The sequence below is a fragment of the Ictidomys tridecemlineatus genome, chromosome 9 (assembly GCF_052094955.1).
Source record: "Ictidomys tridecemlineatus isolate mIctTri1 chromosome 9, mIctTri1.hap1, whole genome shotgun sequence".
In the NCBI taxonomy this organism is placed as follows: Eukaryota; Metazoa; Chordata; class Mammalia; order Rodentia; family Sciuridae; genus Ictidomys; species Ictidomys tridecemlineatus.
The window spans coordinates 107704938-107725918 of NC_135485.1; the positions used below are offsets into that span (position 1 = coordinate 107704938).

At 36.0% G+C, this 20981-nt stretch overlaps 1 protein-coding gene and 1 long non-coding RNA gene across 6 annotated transcripts in view; one reads left to right on the forward strand and one right to left on the reverse strand.

Annotated features, from left to right (window-relative positions):
* The window catches only part of Hpgds (hematopoietic prostaglandin D synthase), a 77703-nt gene that overhangs the window by 17345 nt on the left and 39377 nt on the right, over positions 1-20981 (forward strand). The window lies entirely within an intron of this gene.
* On the reverse strand, positions 15098-19561 carry LOC144366897 (uncharacterized). Its single transcript, XR_013426069.1, has 2 exons — positions 19304-19561; positions 15098-15632 (listed from the first exon to the last, which is right to left on the reverse strand). It is a non-coding gene; the product is annotated as an uncharacterized LOC144366897 (long non-coding RNA).

The window sequence follows — 20981 nt, forward strand, 5'->3', positions numbered from 1 at the left end:
TCACCTATATACATACAGCAATCATAATGTTTATTCTATTCTGCTGCCCTTCCTATCCCCCCTTAAGAGCACTTATAGAATCTGAGAATTGTTCGTGTGTGTGTGTGTGTGTGTGTGTGTAATATATTTGCAAATCATTCATCTGAATGAAGGTATATGGGACTCTAATGTGTATATACAATCTTTACTTAGCTTTAAAATCCCTTACAGTCACAAGCTAGAGACTGAAAGTCACGGTTCTAATCCAGTTCCTTCCTTCCTTCTTGTATTATCTTGATTCAAGAAATTCCTACTCCCAGGCTAGGGTTGTGGCTCAGTGATAGAGGGTTCACCTCACTCACATGTGTGAGGCCCTGGGTTTGATCCTTTATTGTATTTATTCCTATTATTGTATTTATTCCTTTAAGACATTCTGTATCCACATGGAAAAGTCTGTGTGTGTCTCACAGACTTTTAAAAATTTATTTGTAAATTTAATGTTTATTTGTAAATAAATAAAATAAAGGTATTGTATCCAACTACAACTAAAAAACAAATATTAAAAAAAAAAAGAAATCCCTACTCTCCACTGGTCACTTTTGAAGTACGTCATCTATATTTACGATTCTGAAAGTGAGACTCCTGAGAGGATTCCAAAGAAACCATCTCTGCATATTCTGAAACATTATAGTGAGCACATGAAGACTTAGAAACTTGGTCATTTTCAGAATTGTGTGGAAAAGCTTTTCTTAGCTTAAACTTTTAATTTCGGAAAGAGTATGAGACTTAGAAAAGCATTATTCTTTGAAATGTTTAAACATCTGTGCATTAGAGTATAATCTGTCAAGAGTTCTGAAGAGAATTACAAAGATTTCACTGACACTGAAAGCATTAAAAAGTCAGACTATAATTTGGTTTGAATGGCATGATATGAGAAAATAAGCATTTCTTCAGTTTAAGCTAAAGCCTCATAAAAAATGTTTTCCTTTATAAGAGAACAATGATTATAAATAAAATACTGAGGAGAAAAATGATTACCAGCATTTTCTCATCTTAAATCAAATCACCACCAGAGAGCTATAAAAGTTTCTTTTGTGCTTCCCCAAGCATTAGTAAGAATTTTATGATTGGAAAAATTCATTTCCAAATATTTTTATGCATTTACTTTGCCATATGTTTGAAACCAGTCTTCTAACTATCTCCCTGGATACACTAGCAAGCTTATAACAGTGCTTATTTCCAAAGGAATCTTGGAGAAACACAAGAAAAATATTCGTAAGTGGAACAATACATGTGTGGGTTTTCAAAAGTAGACAGATTTAGTATAAACTGAAGGTTTATTTTCCCTTACTTAAAACCTGAAGACTAATTTAAATTGTACAAATTAATTAGAAATTACCTAATAGTGTGGATAAGCACTGAGTTAGCATTGAGATGTGTATGGAGAGTCCACCTAGTCTTTCATCTAAATTTACAAATGGCCTTTACACAGGAAAACTTGCCTCAGAGTCCTGAGCAAGAGCATTTCCTTCCAGCAGATCTCTATTCCTGTTCCTCCTTTCCTTCCACCTGCCCCCTCTTCTGTGTTAGCCCAGATTCTTCATACCCATCCTCCAATAGTACTTTAGTATAGTCTGTGGCAGAGATGGTGGAGGGCAGAGGAAGAAGGGAAGCCAGTCCTTCAACAGCTCCTCTGGTCCTCCTCCCTGTTCCACCACCAGGCTCATCTTATCTGCAGGGTCTCAGTGCCATTGTACCATCTCCTGCCTCAGCCATCATCCACCCTGTCCTGCTCCACTCTAATGCCAATGGGGAAATGCTGAGGATGCCTTTCTTTCTGGAAAAGGAAATAACTAAAAGTTTTCCTTTGAAGCATAGATGATTTTTCTTCCACCCATTATGAACAATATCTTAAAAGCCAATATTACCACTAAAGTGGCTTGTATTTTTTTTTACAGAGTGGCAGTCAAAGAAAATAAATAGGAGACAGAAAAAGAAGTATTCCCTACTGAAACGGAGGACACAACTATAATAATTAAAAGAGTGGTAGATAGGTTAGAATGATGAAGTAAGGGATGGTTATATTCCCTTATAAGTCACCCTGCCTCTACTGGATATCAAACTCAGGACTTTATGCATTCTAAGCCTGTGCTCTACCATTAAACTACATCCTTCACAGAGGTCTGCTATACACCAGGCATGGTACTGTGTTTTAACGAAGTTAAAAAGGACAGAATCATGCTATGTTAGTCAGGACATGAGGTTCAATAGCTTAACATGATAATGGTTTATTTCTTATGTACGTCAAAATTAGGTGTTTCAGATGTGCTGGTTCTGAGTTCCTGGTCTCCTTTCAGTCTGCTTCTGTATACTTTTAGAAGGCTCATAAGCGAAAGAACTTCAGAAAAGGTTTGTAGCCAGGCTTGGAAGTAGTGTACATGATTTCTATCATTCCACCAGCCAAAATCCATATATATATGGATTTTATCCATATGTATGGACTTTATCCATATATATCCATTTAATCCATATGTATACATATATGGATCCATATATGTATGTATGTATGTATATGTCAGTGATAAGAATAGCTCCTGGAACCTAGTAGGCTTTCTGCAACTAAAGCAATTTGGATAACAAAAGGAATTCAGAGAGTGACTGGAAGGCCAGGAGTGATGGGGTAAGATAGATCAATATGGAGTAGTATAAGAAGAAGTTATAGAGGCTGGCAGTGTTTTTCAAAGGAGGGTACATTCTTGAAAATTTGGATCAGACAATTCTTCATTGTCTTAACTTTTCTTCTCCTAGGCCTTTAGTTCTGGAGTGTTGAAACAGACTATTACGCATGCTTCTAATTGTTTAACTCATATAATCTTCATAACAATCTTATGAGACACAAATTATTACTGTCATAATGATAAGAAACTGTGACACAGGGAAGAGTCATTTGATAGCCACATTGAGATAAACACCAGTCTTTCACATTCCCAAATACTACTTACAACCTGATTGACAATGTATAAATATTGTTTTACTGTCATCTTACATTCATTATTGGGAACTCAGTTGATCTGTATTTTAAGGTGATCTCTATTTGATCTCTGGCCACTTTCAAGATTTTCCCTTTTATTTTTAATGTTTTCTATAATATGATAGGGAATGTATTTATTTTTATGTTATTCTTTGAATTCACTGGTCTTCTGAATTTAAGGATGGATATTGTTCTTCATTTCTGGAAAAATTTTAGCCAATATCTCTTTAATTTTTTTTTCTCCCAGTCTCTGAATTTTCTCTAAATAGAACATCAATTAGATGTCTATAGGGTCTTTCTCTGTCCCCCATGTTTCTGATCTTTTTCATATTTTCTGTATCAATTTAACTACAGCTTACATTTGTTATAATTTATTTAGTTCATCTACCTTAGAATTTATTGATTCTCAGTTCAGCCATTTCCAACCTGCCATTAAACTAAAATATTAATTTGCTAATGCCAATTATTATATTTTCGCTTTTTGAAATTAATTTTGGTAGTTTTTACATATTTTCTCAACCAAATTTGATAGTTATTTGTGATCATACTTTAAAGGAATTACTTTATATCTTTACGCATACTAAACCCAAAACATTTAATATTTTTCTTTGTTATCAGTTCTATTTTAGTTTTTAAGTTGTGAATACAGTTTGTTGATTCTGTTGACTTTCACTCTGATGTCTGGTTTTCATGTGCATTTAGTAACTTTATATTGTAAACTAATTTTCCTTGTAACTTTATGAGACTTCTTCAGTAAGTGAGTTTAATTTAATTTAAATTAAATTCATGTCATAATACTTTCTTCCAGCTTCCAACATGAACTTAATTTAAATTAAATTTTTTGATATTTGAGCGCGTGTGTATATATCATGTTGTTGTTGTTGTTGTTGGGAGAGGTAAAAATAATGTGAATTCAGGCAACAAATACTGGTGAGTGCAAGCTTGTGATCAGGAATTATTACAGAATAGAAGACACAGAGACAAACCCACATAAATACAGTTATCTCATACTAGACAAAAGTGCCAAAAACGTTCATTGGAGAAGATAGCCACTTCAACAAATAATGCTGGGAAAACTGGAAATCCATATGTAACAAAATGAAATTAAACCCCTAATTCTCACCCTGCACAAAAATCAACTCAAAGTGGATCAAAGACTTAGGCACTAGAACAGAGACCCTGCACCTAATAAAATAAAAAATAGGCCCAAATCTTTACCATGTCAGCTTAGGACCTGACTTCCTCAATAAGACTCCTAAAGCACAAGAAGTATAATCAAGAATCAATATATTGAATGGAATCAAACTAAAAACTTCTTCTCAGCAAAGGAAGCAATCAATAATGTGAACAGAGAGCCTATGAAGTGTGAGAAAATCTTTACCACAGGCACCTCAGATAGAGCATGAAATCTCTAGGATATATAAAGAACTCAAAAAACTTAACGCCAAAAAAAACAAATAACCCAATCAATAAATGGGCTAAGGAACCGAATTCACATAAGAGGAATTAAATCAATCAACAAGTATATGAAAAAATGTTCAACAACTCTAGCAATTAGAGAAATGCAAATCAAATCTACTCTAAGATTTTATCACACTCCAGTCAGAATGGCAATTATCAAGAATACAAGCAACAATAATTGTTGGTGAGGATGTAGGGAAAATGGTACAACCATTATAAAAAGCAGTAAGTATGGAGATTCCTCAGAAAACTTGAAATGGAACCACCATTTGACCCAGTTATCCCACTTCTTGGTTTATACCCGAAAGACTTAAAGTCAGCATACTACAGTGACACAGCCACATCAATGTTTATGGCAACTCGAATCACAATAGCTAAACTATGAAACCAACCTAGGTTCGCTTCAACAGGTGAATGGATAAAGAAAATGTGGTATATGGAAAGGAATATTACTTAGCCTCAAGGAAGAAAAAAGTCATGGAACTTACCAATAAATGGATGGAGCTGGAGACTATCAGGTTAAGCAAAATAAGCCAATCCCCCCAAACCAAAGGCTGAATGTTTTCTCTGATAGGCAGATCCTAATTCACAGTAAGCTGGGGGTGGAGGGAGAATAGAGGTACTTTAGGCAGAGGGGAGTGAAGGGAGGGGAGGAGATATGGGGATAGGAAGGACAGTAGAATGAATTGAACATTATTTCCCTATGTGCATATACGTCTAAACAACTGGTTTGTTCCTGTATCATGTACAACCACAAGAATGAGAGGGTATACTCCATTTATGTATGTTGTGTAAAAACACATTCTATTGTCATGTATAACTAATTAGAACAAATTTTTAAAAATAAAAAAAGAAATTATTCAAAGAAATTTTTCATTCTTTCCATCTTTCTAGAATGTGGGAGTGGTTCTTTTTCTTTTCTATTTCATCTAATAAGGATATTAAATGTAAGTGTTCTGACTTCACCTTTGTGCCTTTGTTCTAAACTTCTATTCTGGTCAGGATTCTAGGTTTGTCTCTTTGCCACATGGCTGGTCCATTGAAACCCAGTGTTTACTTACTGTTTTCTTTTTGCTCCTAGCCTCTGAAGAGTTTCTTAATTCCTTCACCAGGGTTAAACAGTAAATTTTTTTTTTGTGTGTGTGTGTGTGATGCTAGAGATAAATCATGCTTGTTAAGCAAGTGCTCTACCACTACTACCCTACACCTCTAGCCTAGTCACCCTACTAGAAAGAATTTCTCTGAATACCAGACAGACATTATTTACAGGAACAGGTCAAGATTTGGTATTTTAAACAGACCTTAAAATCTTTGCATGCTGTACTTCATGTGCCTGTTTAATGATTGATGAATTATACAATGTATTTTTATTTTAAACAATTATAAATGGAAAATCCACGAACAGTTCCCTGCAAAGAAACCATATGCAGAAAGTATTAAGTTGCAAATGCAGACAAACAGCTAGGAAATTACAATACTAACTTCTCTTCTGCCCCTCTTTGATTGCTATGTTAGGTGGTAAAAAGCAAATGACAATATAATCATGCATGAGAAGCGATAGTCTCATAAAATAAGTCAAACAATCCAGAAGGTCAATTTAAGACTTGAATTTAAAACATTATTATTAGCAATAAACTCTGTGCTAAGAGATATCTATACTTTTAAGATATTAGATAATTATAGTAATATAAAATTTTATATGGAGGAAATACATATTTTCTTGCTTCATTTTTTAAAACTATTTAGGCATAGCTGAGTTTTTAAAAAGTTTGGATACCACTATTGTAATCAGCTGGATTGCTTTTTTGTAGACAATAAATAGCTACTGAAGGTTTTCAGATAATGAGTAACATGGTTATATTGCTATTTAGACAGATTAATTTAATTGTGAACTCAGGATGAATCTGAGTCTCCAGTACGATTGGAAGCAGGAAGACCAGCTTCTAATGATCTCATTTAATGTTCATGACAGCTTCCTCAAATATAGCCTGATGGCAATTTCCATCAAACCTGAAAAGTCTAATTGGCAGTTAAATTGGAATTATCATCAGTTATGGTATGCCGATGAATTGGTTTCCTTAACCATACTTTATAAATCATGGTCCAAAACAATTTATGCTTAAAAAAATTAGCTTTACTTCATTGTTATAACCCCAAAGAATTGATCAACTGTTCAAATATAAGCTTAAAAAATGCTTTCCAGCTTGCCTGGACCATAGTACATTCTAATTAACTAAAGTTAATTTCATTTGAAGATCATTATTGTAGCCAGAGTATTGCGGTCCAGAATAAGGGCATGAAACTCCTAGCAGAAAATGTAGAATTTTTCTGTTTGTTTCTTTCTCTTTTCTTTTGTTTGTTTGTTTGTTTGTTTTGGGTAATAGGGAATGAACCCAAGGGTGATCTACCACTGAGCTACATCAGAGTCCTTTTTATTTTTTTATTTCGAAACAGGGTCTCACTAAATTGCTCCTGCTGGCCTTAGACTTGCAATCCTCTTCCTTCCTGAGTAGCTGAGATGACAAGCATGTGCCATCATCCCTGAGTTTGGGTTGTTTCTTTATGGTGTATTTCCTATTCGTTCACAAATTTACTATTTGTATTCATGTGTTATGAGGAAATAAAAGATCAGAACAAGATTATCCCATTTGTCCTCATAACATTACGGCTAGGTAAACAATAAGTTCAATATTACAATCCTGGACACTTTTCCACATTATTTTATGTTCTTTTCCTCAGAGAAGTCATCAAGAAATGTCAGGTTGTGTTGCTTTGATCACTAATAGTGCTGAAACTCTTGAGTAGGTTGTTAAAGGTCTCTATCTTTTCTCTGGAATAAAAGCTACAACTGATGGAAAAGTTAGAGTTGGAGAGATAAGAGAAAATAAAGATACTAAAAGAAAATGAGTCTAGAATTGATTTTTTAAAAAGATAAAAGGGGCAGTAAAAGAAGTCTAGTTGATAAGCCTGTTTAACAGGGTAACCAAAGAGGTGGTCACATTCTTGGTTAGTCATTATGTATTTTGGAAGGTTTCAAAATGAACAAAAGCAAACACAACCAAGAAAATCAAGTAGGTATTTTGCTACCTGGCACACACACACACAAAAAAAATGTCAATGATTTTCAATCAATTATAGAAATCCAAATGGAAAGTTAAGAAGAATGAAACTAGAAGGTTAAACCCTGAACGACCCAGCAACTCAATTACAAAAGTTAAAGGAAACTTTCAAGGGTCTAATAATGGCCTTTACTTTGGAAATCACTAAGTGATTATGGTATTTAATGTGTTAGTTAAATATGGTAATGCAAATACATGATATTTTTTCTCACAATTCCACCCACTAAGATTTATATCTTTTGTGTGTTCTGAGGGTAGATAATCTTTGTTGGGAAATTGAAATGAATGTTTTAATCTTATTTCTTCTAACACATGGGCAAAAACCATATCTCATTTGTGTTTTTATCTCTAGAGCCTAGCAAAGTGCCTGATATGCAGGAATAAGTGCCTGATTTTTTTAATGGATTAAAAGAAAGTTATCAGCCAAAATAATTATTTAATAGATATATTTTACTAACCAATTCTTTACAGAAATTAAATATCTTTGTATAGGTCTTTTCTTACTAGAAATATAACCTAAGGGCTCCATTCACACCCAAGAAGCATAAGGACCATACCAAATTCTGGCTATTCAGATGTGTAAAAGGAGGGAGCCTGCTATGCTCACTCGGCTAGAACAGATCCCTGAAATAATCCTAGATCCTTGAAATAAAGTAGATCCTAGGTCCCTTAAATAAAGTTACATCCCTGAAATCCCATACTAATTTTAAATAATAGCAAAATAACAAAATTCAGCATTAATACACAGCCAATGATGGAAGAGCAACATAAAACTATCTTTCTTATTGCCATGCGTTCTTGTTTTTTTTCTATAAAGAGATGGAGGGTCTAAAGTAGATGTGAATGCCTGAATTCCAGGTCAGTCATTCCCTAGCTACTGACCTTGGGCAAGCTATTTATTCTATGCTTTGATTCTCTCATGTGTGAAAAGAGGTTATAATAATACTAACTTCATGGGGTTGTCAGGATGTCAATGAGAAAATATATTTGGAATATTTAGAAAATCATCTGACATATAAAAGACTATCAATAAATGTTAGCTACTATTATTATTCATGAGACAATGGCTTAGGTAAACTCCATAATGAGCACATTATTCCTGAAGGAAACTCCTGAGTAAGTTAGCAATTTACCATTCACACAAACTGTTTTTTTTAAGGGTTGAGAATATAACTTCAGAGCACTATATAATATTTCCTTTCCCAAAGACCAGTGACTACCCCATCCTGCTCTTGGTAACATGTGGTCAAAATTATACATTTTATTTTCTTTCCTTACCTACCCTTTCATTGTCCCTGACCTTCTCTGTTTACTGTGAACAGACAAGGATGGAATTGAGTTGATTCCAGAGCCTATTCCAATAGGAACATTGCAAGGGATCACTAGGTGTATATTGTTAATTACCACATTTCTGGTAATTACCACATTTCTATCTCTCTTCCATATGTTCTCCTGAGCACCAGACACACAGAATCATTGCTGTCTAGACATCCCCCCTTGGATGATTGGCAGTGCCCTCTCACCAGGCTCTTTGTTCTGCATTTTTTGATTGGGGTCATGCAACAGACACCTATGGTGTGTGTTTCCATGTCATTTTTTCCTTACTCTTTCTAGAATTAACTCTTCCCTCCATTGTGTTTTCTCTTGTTTCTTTGTACTCTGCCTTTAATTTATAGACCTGTCTCCCTACCCCAAGTCCTATACATTCTCCTAGAATATTCTTTCGAAAATGCAAGTGTAATCACAATACTGTTATAATCCACCAGTATTGTCCTTAAAATTTTGGCTGAAATTCTAATTGTTAGTAGGTCTCTTTTGTTTCCTCTTATCTTTGTCATTCTTAGCCACTCTCCAATTTACTCAAATATCCTGGATAAGGTTGTCTATCACAACAGCTCATCTATTCTCACGGATTGAAGACTTTAAAATATGCCATTTTCATTGCAAGAAGCATCCTTCTCTCCTTTACCTAGTGAGCTATAAACTTTGGTATCATCTTCTTTGGGAAAGATTCCTTCCTTCCTTCCTTCCTTCCTTCCTTCCTTCCTTCCTTCCTTCCTTCCTTCCTTCCTTCCTTCCTTCCTTCCTTTCTTTCTTTCTTGTGATTGAACCCAGGGGTGCTTTACCACTGAGCAACACTCCCAGTCCGTTGTATTTATGATTTTGAAGCAGGGTCTTGCTAAGTTTCTGAGGCTGTTCTTGAACTTACAATCTTTCTGTCTCAGCCTCCTAAATTGCTGGGATTAGAGGCCTTCACCACCATGCTTGGATGAGCAACATTTTCTAGTCTTCCTATCTGGATTCCATTTACCATTCTGCACTGCCCTCTACTACTATGGTTTGGATATGGTTTGAGTGTGTCCCTCCAACATTCATGTGCTGGCAGTATAATCCGCAGAATGGCAGTGTTGAGGGGGTGGAGCCTTTAAGAGGTGAGACCTTGGAGGTAATTAGGCTGTGAAGGTAGCACCCTGGAAAGGGATTAATTCCCCAAGAATGGGTTGCTAAAAGGGAGCCTGGTATCTTCCCAGAATCCCCCTCCCAAATGTGTTCCCACAATTGTGCCATCCAGCCCTTACCAGAGCCAAACAGATCCCAATATCATGCTCTTGAATCTCCAGAACTGTGAGCTAAATAGATCTTTTTTTCTTTATAAAGTACCAGACTCAAGTGTTTTTTATAGGAATACAAAATAACCATATTCCCAGTTTTATAACTATTTTTTTCACCTCTTTGTACTCACTATTACACTATTAGTTCCCGAGGGCAGAGTGAAAAGTGCATTTAATGTGGAGTCAGTGGAGGTGGCCTCCACTCTCAGCATTGCAATTAACACCCAATCACACCCCAGGAAAATTATGAATGATCCTGGGCCTCCGCTTTGCTTTCTTTCTTTTTATCTATTGCAATGTTTGCTTAGGTCATCTTTATGTGGAATCTTAGTAATTTCATAGACAATATTTTAAAAGTATATTTGTGATATTTGGTATTCTGTTGCATTTCTACAAACATTGATTTCCATTTCAAAAAGTTGCTTTAGAAATCTCTATTGCCTGCTAGTCTTAATTGACCAAGACACCAAGACCCAATGACTCAGAGCAAAGCAACTGAAGCAGGAGCATTTTTTTTGCCCCCTACCAAATAGTTTTCAGTAGTTAAAATAAATCTTATAATGGTCCCCAAACAAAAGAAACCCAAACCAGCAAGTTCATTGTAATATACGAGCACAGGCGGCTAACAGAAAAATGTCAAGAGAGGAAGCTGGATCTAGGTAGGAAATTTATCAGGATGAGCCTGAATTATAGTGCACGAACGAAAAACAACACATTTAAAGGTAGACTGCCTGGGTTCAAGCCAAAACTCTTTCAATTATTAGCTATACAAGCGTGGGAATATTCTGAGTCTCAGTTTCCTTACTTTCCAATCAGGAATAGTAATGATAGTAATAGTAAAAATAATACACTCACACATTCCCCATAGTGTTGTTGTGAAAAGTAAATATTTTAATTCATTTGAAACACTTAGAACAATGCCAGGTACCATTTGTCAGCTATGGGTACAGATAAGTAGAAATAAAGGATAGTAACTTAAACCATAAAACGGGGCACTGTAGCCCAAAAGAAGAAGTAAAAGATGATGTACTGGAGAATTGATCTATTTCATCAGAGATCACATAATAAAAGTCCAAATGATAATAGAATAGTTATCAATAGTGGCATTCCACTCTTCTGCTCTTTATATTCATGCCATGAGAGATTCTGGACAGTAGATAAGATTTTTCTTTGGGGGGAAAAAAAGAAAAGAAAAACAGTAACACAAACAAAACCCTGAAGGTAAGCATTACTTACCACAAACTGAAATATTACTTTGCAACAAACCTTTGGAATTTAGTTGGATAATAGTTATATTACATGCAGGTCAGAATTAAACACACATTTAAATTAATTATAAAACACCTGTAATCAGCTGGAATTATAGTAAATTATTCATAACAAATTTGTTCAAGTAAAAATACAACAAAATAAAAAAAATAGTAATCATACTCAGTTTTACTATAGAATAGCTTATCTCTTACCATTAAAAATATAAAGCTTGAAAAAACAATATCCTGAGACTATGATAGATACAAACCTAGGTCAGTTTTACTTTAAGAACATACAGTCACTTGGCTTAAGAACTTCAGATGAGATCCTTGAAAATAATCTTGTAGGATCATGGGATCATCAACTCTGTTAAGCAATGATCCCAACAGACCAGAAATGAACATCATTTATGTATGTATGTTGGCCTGAAGATGGACACTGTACCATTAACCAGTTTTCTATACAAACATGTTTCATAAGTTCTTTCTTAACATCAGATAAAGCAGTCCAACATGTCTAAATTAAAACCATTCATATGGCATCTCTGGGGGGAATAATTGGCAAAATCAAAAGTGTAAGTATTGAACACATATGCTAGAATGGAAATAGGCATTTTCTTAGAACTAGCAATATGACTTTGAATTCAAAACTGAGTTCAATTTGGACCATTTGTTTATTTATTCATTTATTTATTTTAATAAATCAGTAAGGATGTGAGCTATATTTTCTGTATCCCATAAATGTCATCCTTCAAAACCAAGCCAAATATTTTCAGAAAGTTTTGGCAGGAATGTAAGAACCACTACTGAGATAGTCATTCAAGACAGAAACCAAATGTGTTGAAAGTTCAATCTCAGTTTGGAGAATATTTTAAATTTTATTTTACTTCAGGGAAGGTTTTTTTTTCAAATATTTTTATTGTGGTAGAATATACATAATGTTAAGTTTACTGTGTTGGCTATTTTTTAACATGTAGTGGCATTAGGTACCGCACCCTGTTGTGAAGCCATCACCATTGTTCACCTCATTTTCCATTATCTCTCAAAAATAGAGTTTGAGAATAAATAGAGATTTGACTTTTTCCCCCTAGTTGATTCCCTAAAATGTCTTTATAAAGAAACTCTTAGTTACTTCACATTTTCTTAAAAGAATATTCATTGTATGAGTTCATTTCATTCCAATGGGTGCTTTGCTATTTATGGTTTTTAATTATCTGCTTGGGATCACTAAAAAAAAAATAGCTCTATTGAGAACGAGCTGTAAGGCAGTCCTGGTGAACTTGGAAGTTTGCCTTGGATTATATTTCCACTTAATGTGAAGCAACATAAGAAAATAAAAATCGTAAGAGCACTTATGCACATGAAAGATCAGGATTCCACTTAATAATTATTGCACCTACTATTATCATGGTCTTATTTTTTTAAAGGTATATCTGAATATATTGAGAAAAAGTTAAAAAATGGTTTGATGTTAGAAATTCAGTCTTCATCTTTCTAACCAATCATATCTTTCATTTTAAGACCACAGGTGGCTTCTAAATATAATACAGAGATGAATTGATAGAGCTAATGTATGACTTGAGCAGGGAGCAATACTTTAGGCTTTGAGTCTAGTTTGGGACAGGCATCATATTCTAACTAAACTAGCAAGATTATCTAGATTCTGAATCTCACTTATGGGTTTGTAAATTTTTTTTTAATGTTTTTTGGTTGTTGATGGACCTTTATTTTATTTATTTGTATGTGGTGCTGAGAATTGAACCCAGTGCCTCACACATGCTAGGCAAGCACATTACCACTGAGCCACAACCCCAGCCTCATTTAACCATTAATTTGAATTCTCAACTTGATTGGATTAAGAGATGCTGAAGATTAAGGAGCTTCTGGGTGTGTCAATGAGGGTGTGTTTAGGAATGATTGGCATGTGGGATAGCGAATGGAAGGGGAGACAATTCCTAAGCATGGGCAGCACCATCCAATAGGATGGTGACTTGGATGGAATAAAAATTGGAAGAACAAGTAAGCAGCAGCACATGCAAGCCCGATTCTTCAGGTTCTTCATTGCTGCAACAATTGCCTGAGGATAGCAGACCCTCAGTCCTTCACTCTTCCACAGTGGACTTTGCCAGTGATCCTCCAAGAAATATCCAGAAGCCTTTGGTCTGGGTTAGCATTTTTGATCCCTCTTGTTCTGAGGCTTCAGCCTCTTGGGCTGTGCAGCTCTGCTTCCTCCCAGCTCTCCAGTCTGCCGACAGCCATTGTGGACCTTCCAGCTGCTGGTCATGTAAGCCAATCTAATAAATCCCCTTTTATAATCATATTTCCTGTTGATTCTGTTCCTCTAGAGAACACTGACTACTCTAGGACTGGTTCCATAGAGATTTAGAATCCTTAGATGATACAGAGTGTAACACCTGCAGAGCTCAGGAACATGGAGAAAACTCAGTTCTAAGCCATCCTACCTCCTAGGGGCTCCTTAGGTATGCAATTACCAAGGAAAGGGACTTTTTCCATCTCCTTCCCCACTGATTCCTGGAATAGTGCCAGGGATATAGAAGGCACTCCAGAAGTAGATCTAGAACGAAAGCATATTCCGACCCATCATGTCTCCTCCCTTGTTTCCACCAGTCTGAGAACATATTAACATTAATTACCCAGGCTTAACAGACTCAATACTTTACCTTTCTGAGTAATTGTTATCAGCTCCTTCTCACCAAATCCCCTTCAGTTTTTCTGTAGAATTTCCTGTATGGCTCACATGTATGTAAGAACAAGGTTCTCCTGACTTTGTTGCTGCTGCCTGTATCCCTGCCTAAATGAAATGATGTGGGAATATTGCTACCCTTGATAAAGAGTCCTAGTCCTGATGCTACTGTAGGTGAAAGATCTTGGTGTGACAAATGGTAGAGTGCATATTTTAGCTATCTGAATTTCAACTCAATGTTATAATTTGGCACCAGGGATTCAAAGCAGTACTCACAAAGCTGTTAATGAGAAGAGCTACCTTTTCTGCTCCCTGCAATCCCAAAATCTAGTCCTGGATCCTAGCAAGGAGAGTAAAAACCAAGCTGTCTTCTTTATCTTTCCATCCTTTCTCTCCTTCTCACTAATAGACTAATGCATTTTTCTCTCATGCTTATAAATTTATAAAAATTGGTACTGGTCACTGAACCCAAGGGCACTTAACCACTGAGTTACATCCCCAGCACTTTATATATTTTATTTTGAGACAGGGTCTCTCTAAGTTGCTTAGGGCCTTGCTAAGTTGCTGAGGCTAGCTTTGAATTTGTGATCCTCCTACCTCAGCCTCCCAAGCCACTGATAGGATTATAGGCATGCACCACCATACCTGGCTCTTTCATGCTTATAAAATAATAATTCAACATCCGGGGTCAGAGTTTGATTCATCCACCCAATACCTATAGCCAGTCTTTGAATCCTATTTTCGATTTCTGGTGAGATATTTCATCATAATGTGGAGCAATTTCTTTTCACTAAATGAATAATAATCATTAATGGAAAAGTTGCAATTCGGATTCACTTTGCACAGATCACATGTACACCTTTGTGTTGGGAAAGGTAGAGAATTCAGTGGAAAGCCCCATTAGGACAGAAAGGGTAGTGCTGAACAGATGAAAAAATAGCCAGGTCCTCATCTTCTTTAATTAAGATTAGTTTTATGATTAACTTCTTTCCAACAGCCTTGGAATCAAATAATCATTGAAACTATGTTTCAGATCTTTTTCCCCCTCAAAGATTGACACTAAAAATTTGGATTTGCCAAGTGTGTTAGTCAGCTTTCTATTACTATAACAAATCCTATTTACTTTCTATTACTACAAGAAATGATGTAATCAACTAATAAAGGAAAGGTTTATTTTGGCTCATGGTTTCAGTCTATGGTAATTGGCCTTGTTGCTTGAGGTCTGCAGTGAGCAGTACATCATGGCAGGAGCTCATGGCAGAAGAAGTTGTCCACTTCATAGCCACCAGAAAATAAAGACAGAAAGTGAAGATACTGGTCAGGTCCCAATATCCTCTTCACAGGCACGCCTCCAATGGCCTAACTTCCTTCCACTAGGCCCTCACCTCCTGAAGATTCCATTAACTCAGTTATAGTGCCATGGTTGGGGATCAAGTCTTCAACACATGGGCCTTTGGGAGTCTTTCAAGATGCAAACTACACCATAAAGGGAAATAAAATATATTAATGAGTATAATGGGAAGTTTCCCACATAATTTTAAAAAGATTTTAGAATCAGCACCAAAGATCTATACAAATTCTTGTATCATCAGAAAAATAAATTTCCTCACTACACCTGTTATTTGCTGTCCAGCTACATCCTTCCATTTCTGGAAACAAAACCTTTAAACTACTACCCTTATTTCTGGCTGAATGGTTGGAGTATGACTGATCTTTAGCTGTAGATTGAGCTGTTTTTGATTTTCCCTAATCATCATATTTCACCACTCTAGCCTCAGTGATTGGTTCATAGATAAGCACACAACTCAGTTCACCTGGACCACATTAGGACTTCCACAGACCCTGAATAGTTTTGCCTTTGTGAACCTCTCTCTCTCTCTCTCTCTCTCTCTCTCTCTCTCTATATATATATATATATATATATATATATATATATATATGTATATACACACATATATATATATGTGTGTGTAAAATAATAACATTTTATAACTTCATTGATATAAAGACATATATTATTTATCATACATCTTCTTGGAAATAAAATTTTTTTTCATTTGATTTTAAAAGACACTAAAATGTTTTCATGGAGACTGAAAGTACTGTGGGCCACGGCACTTGACCATACTGTGCTTAATGGATATGTCAGTCCTTCAGGCAGCCAGTGAGTCTTGGTGGTGTTTCCTGGGCTTCTAGAGAAGCCCCATATTCTGCTGGATTTGTGGAAGAACCCCTGTGGGCTTGTGAGTGGCTGGGAGCTGCTATGGTGCTGACCTAGAGAGAGCAACTCAATGTGCTGACCTAGAGCTGGGGGATGGGGCTGATGGTGTCCACAGGGGATCTTAGACAGAACTACCCAGACCAATACAAATCCTTTTTTCTTAACCTTGTGTGATTGTGGTTTCTGTTGAGGAAAGTCCTTCCCTAAACTACTATCTAGCTTAAAACTTAAAAAATAAACACTTTGCTTATGCCATTACTGTTGGCTCAGGTGAATTTATATAAGATCATAATATTATGGGAAAGGCTCTAAGATTCCATTTAGCCTTCTATGATATCTTAATATAATCTCACATTTTTTTTCTGAATGAGTTCTCTTATTTCTCCAGTCCACACTGATCAGGATTGTACACAAACAAAAAGTATCCTCCTGTTGCTTCCATACTTACAACCTTCAGTGATTCTTCAGTGCTGAGGGGCACGAAGTACTTGGTATCTCAATTTGGTGGTTAAGGCCCTGCAGACCCATGCCTGCTTCCCTGCCAGATGCCCATTTTATGTTTACATTTTACATGTCTTCTTCACTCTTCTTTCTGTGTCTTTACTGGAACTTTCCATTTGCCTGAAATACTTCTCTTCTTCACCGTTAAGTTTCCAATAAAGTATATGAAGTTTTTGCTCAATAAAGCTTTATCCAACTAGATTAAATGTAAACTCTAAAAGGTAGAATCTAAAGGGATCTCTTAGTTGCTCTTGATGACCATTAATTCACTATTAATGCTTGTTCCAATGATTGTGTTTAAATATAAAATTAAGTTTTAGTTTGATATCCAGATACAAGGTATAGGTGGTGGAGTATGATACTAGCAACTGACAGAGTTCAAGGAGGAAGGTTTATATGCAGTGTGTGTCTGAACTTCTTTTCTTTCTGGCAAGCCATGTGAGACCTTTTAGGATCCAGAATCTACCAGCCTTTCATGCTCATCTATTGATGGTCATCTCTAGGACTCAGTCCCTGTGCAATATTAACTCAAAGGCATCATTCTTCAGAAAGACTTTCTTCCATCCTCAGGAGCCAATCATCTTTCTCTCTGTTATCCTTCAACTTTTACCTAGCTACTACTACTGCAGGAACTACACCAGATGAGAGGAAGAGCAAATTGAACCTCGGCAAAACACATGATTTGCAAATTCAAAACAATTCAAAGACTGATTTTTTTTTCAGGGTCCTCTTGTACAAAAAAAAATTCTCTGTTACTGTTATTTCCGTGTCATTGCCTCTATAAATGTAAATATCACGTTTTACTGAGACCAGTTTCCTTCTTGTGATTTCATTTTCTCTTCCCCTTAGTGTTCCCAAAGAGCTTTCACTATCAAGCTACATTTAAAAACATGAATAAAGTTTCTTTTCTTTCTTATTCTCCTAGGTTAAAGAATATATAGAGATCTCTTCCCATTTCCTGGTGGACTGCCTTTGCACACATTGGGTATATGCACCACACTTCAGAGAAAAAGGCAAAGGGCCCCTGTGCCCATTATTAAGCTGATGTCTCCCAGCTACAAACCTTCCCATCAGTTCTCTGCTGAGGCTGGACTGGGTTCTGCCAACTGTTTCTCCTTGGCCAGCTAGCTGCCTGTTGGACCTTGCCAATGGAGGTCACTAAAGGGACTCTTTAAGGTTGGAAGAGGAAGAAGGAAATTGCTTTTTCCTGTTTGCTTGTAGTACCACCCAGTGTTGCTAGCAACCCTTTTTCACCCTGTAAATGGAGTTTCTTCTAGTAGTAGCCCTTGGTTCTAGTTCTCAGTTTTTCCAACATGTAGAAGACTAGTCTCATAGTACCCTCTCGGGGACACTAACGTCAGTTGACTGGTGTCCCTTCTCAGATGTCTGTGTTGTGTAAGGTCACCTGGGAGGTGGCTGCTTCTATGAGAGAAACATGAATACTGGAATGACATTTATACAAAATAAATGAATATGATGATGACAGATGCCAGCCATTTTTTCTTTTACCAAGCAATGTAAGAGCTAAGAAATTATCTTGATAGGTAAGAGCAGATTAATGTTTTAAGATAATCTTATTACTTTAACACATAGAGCATTAAACTTTGGTTTATGTAACTAATTTAGTTACTCAGACCTTTTTATCAATTATTCAAACCTTATTCCACAAACCTCATCTAATTCCCATCACAAGCCTTATATCTAATCCCATCACAAACTGTCTTATAGGTCTTTCCCTCCTTCTAAATTTACATTTTAAAAACAATCTTTGTTAAATTTTTGAATTTCAAATTAAGATGAAATACTTTGTTTTTTTTTATGGTACTTTAATTGAAACCTCTTAGACTTTGTATATATATTGCCCCTGATAAAATCTTAGCTCCTAGTAACCTCATTTTAGTGAAGACACAGATACAAAGCAATCTCAAACGTTTTTCACTCACCAATTTATGAAAACACATTTAATATTTAAACATATTTTCTTAGAAGTTGATGTTTAGCATCCCAACTTTGTAAATTAATCAGGTGTGTCCTTTAACAAACATGTTTTTGAAAATTGATCCCTTTTATGTTAAATCTAATTTATTCACTTTTAACTGTAAAAACCAAGATATCAGACAAATGTATTTAACAGCATTTATCAAATCAGAAATTACTTTTGGCTCAGATTAGGGAGAAATTAGTTAAGAAAGCAAAGTGGCAGAGTGGCAGAGAAAGACAAGATGGCCAGCCAGAAGTGGCTTGAATTTAAAAGGAACTTTTTTTTTTCTTTTTTTGGTTTCAATCCAGTTCTCTGCAATTTACATTTTAGACACAAGTCTAGGAGAGATAGAGATCTAGCAGAAGCTAAGAAAGCAATAGAGATCCTTTTCTTTGGATCCAGCATTTCCCACGTTTTACACCTGGTTAAAAATTCACTCCTCACCTTTGAACTGACACGTCTCTGGGAGCATCCCCTATCTGACCAAGGAAGAAGTTCCCCTGGAACCAGACCCTGCTCAGTCCTTGTTTGGAACTCCTCAGTTTCTTGTCCAGGAGCCAAACTGTCAAGGCCTCATCTCTACTCCAGGCCGTGGCTATTAATTTAAGAGCCAGACAAGTGGGAGCAATGGGGGATAAGGAAAAGACAAACAACACACAGAGTAAAGGCTGGGGCCAGGTGGGTAGCCAAGCCCTGCTGAGGCTTGACTGACTCAGAGCTAGCTCAGTGAGTTTATTTCATAGGTTTTATCATCAAAATGCCAGTAGTGGAAAGTTTCAGCAAAGCAGGTGATCTGAAGGATGAAGGATTGGCAAGTCATTGGGGTCATCTTGTTTTGCTCAGAATTCTCTATTCCTGGGAGCTGGTACTAAACTCAAGGCCTAGACTGATAACTCTGGCTGGCATCACCATAGAAACTGGGGCATCTTGACCTACATTTTTTTAAATATATATTTTTAGTTGTAGATGGACACAATACCTTTATTTATCTATTTTTATGTGGTGCTGAGGATTGAACCCAGTGCCTCACCTGTGCTAGATGAGCACTCTATTGCTGAGCCACAACTCCAGCCCCTCAACTTACACTTTTGCAAAGGCAGCTCCCGGGGCAAATGTAGTCACGAGTATCAAAGCCATGATCTGATTCAAATGACAGCTGCCCACACTTTTCATTCTTATTTAATCTGATTAAAAATGCAAAGCATGGCAGGCAGACCAAAAATGAACAGGAAGGGTTTTCCAAGGCCAAAATCATTCCTAAATGGAGAAAAATCAAAAGCATTCCTTCTAAAAACTGGAACAAGACAGAAATGCCCTCTATCACCATTTCTTTTCAACATAGACCTTGAAACTCTAGCCAGAGCAATTAGACAGATGAAATTTAAGAAATTAAAGGTATACAAATATGAAAATAAGAACTCAAACTATCACTATTTGCTGACAACATGATTCTATATTTAGAAGACCCAAAAAATTCCACCATAAAACCTCTAAAATTAATAAATGAATTCAGCAAAGTAGCAGGATATAAAATCAATACCCATAAATCAAATGCATTTCTATACATCTGTATTTAATCCTCTGAAAGAGAAATTAGGAAAACTACCTCATTCACAATAGCCTTAAAAATAAAATAAAATACTTGGGAATCAATCTAACAAGAGAGGTGAAAGACTTCTACAATGAAAATTACAGAATACTAAAGTAAGAAATTGAAGAAGACCTTAGAAGATGGAAAGATCTCCCATGCTTTTGGATAGGCAGAATCAATATTTTCAAAATGGCTATACTACCCAAAGCACTATGCAGATTCAATGCAATTCCAATCAAAATCCCAATGGCATTCCTTAGAGAAATAGGAAAAGCAATCATGAAAATTGTTTGAAAAATAAGAGACCCAGAATAGTCAAAGCAATTCTTAACAAGAAGAGTGAAGCAGGTGGCATCACTATACCAGGACTTGAACTATACTACAAAGCTATAGGAGCAAAAATGGCATGATATTGGCACCAAAATAGACTTATAGACAAATGGTACAGAATAGAAAACACAGAAACAACCCCACATAAATACAGTTATCTCATAGACAAAGGCTTCAAAAACATACATAGCCTCTTCAACA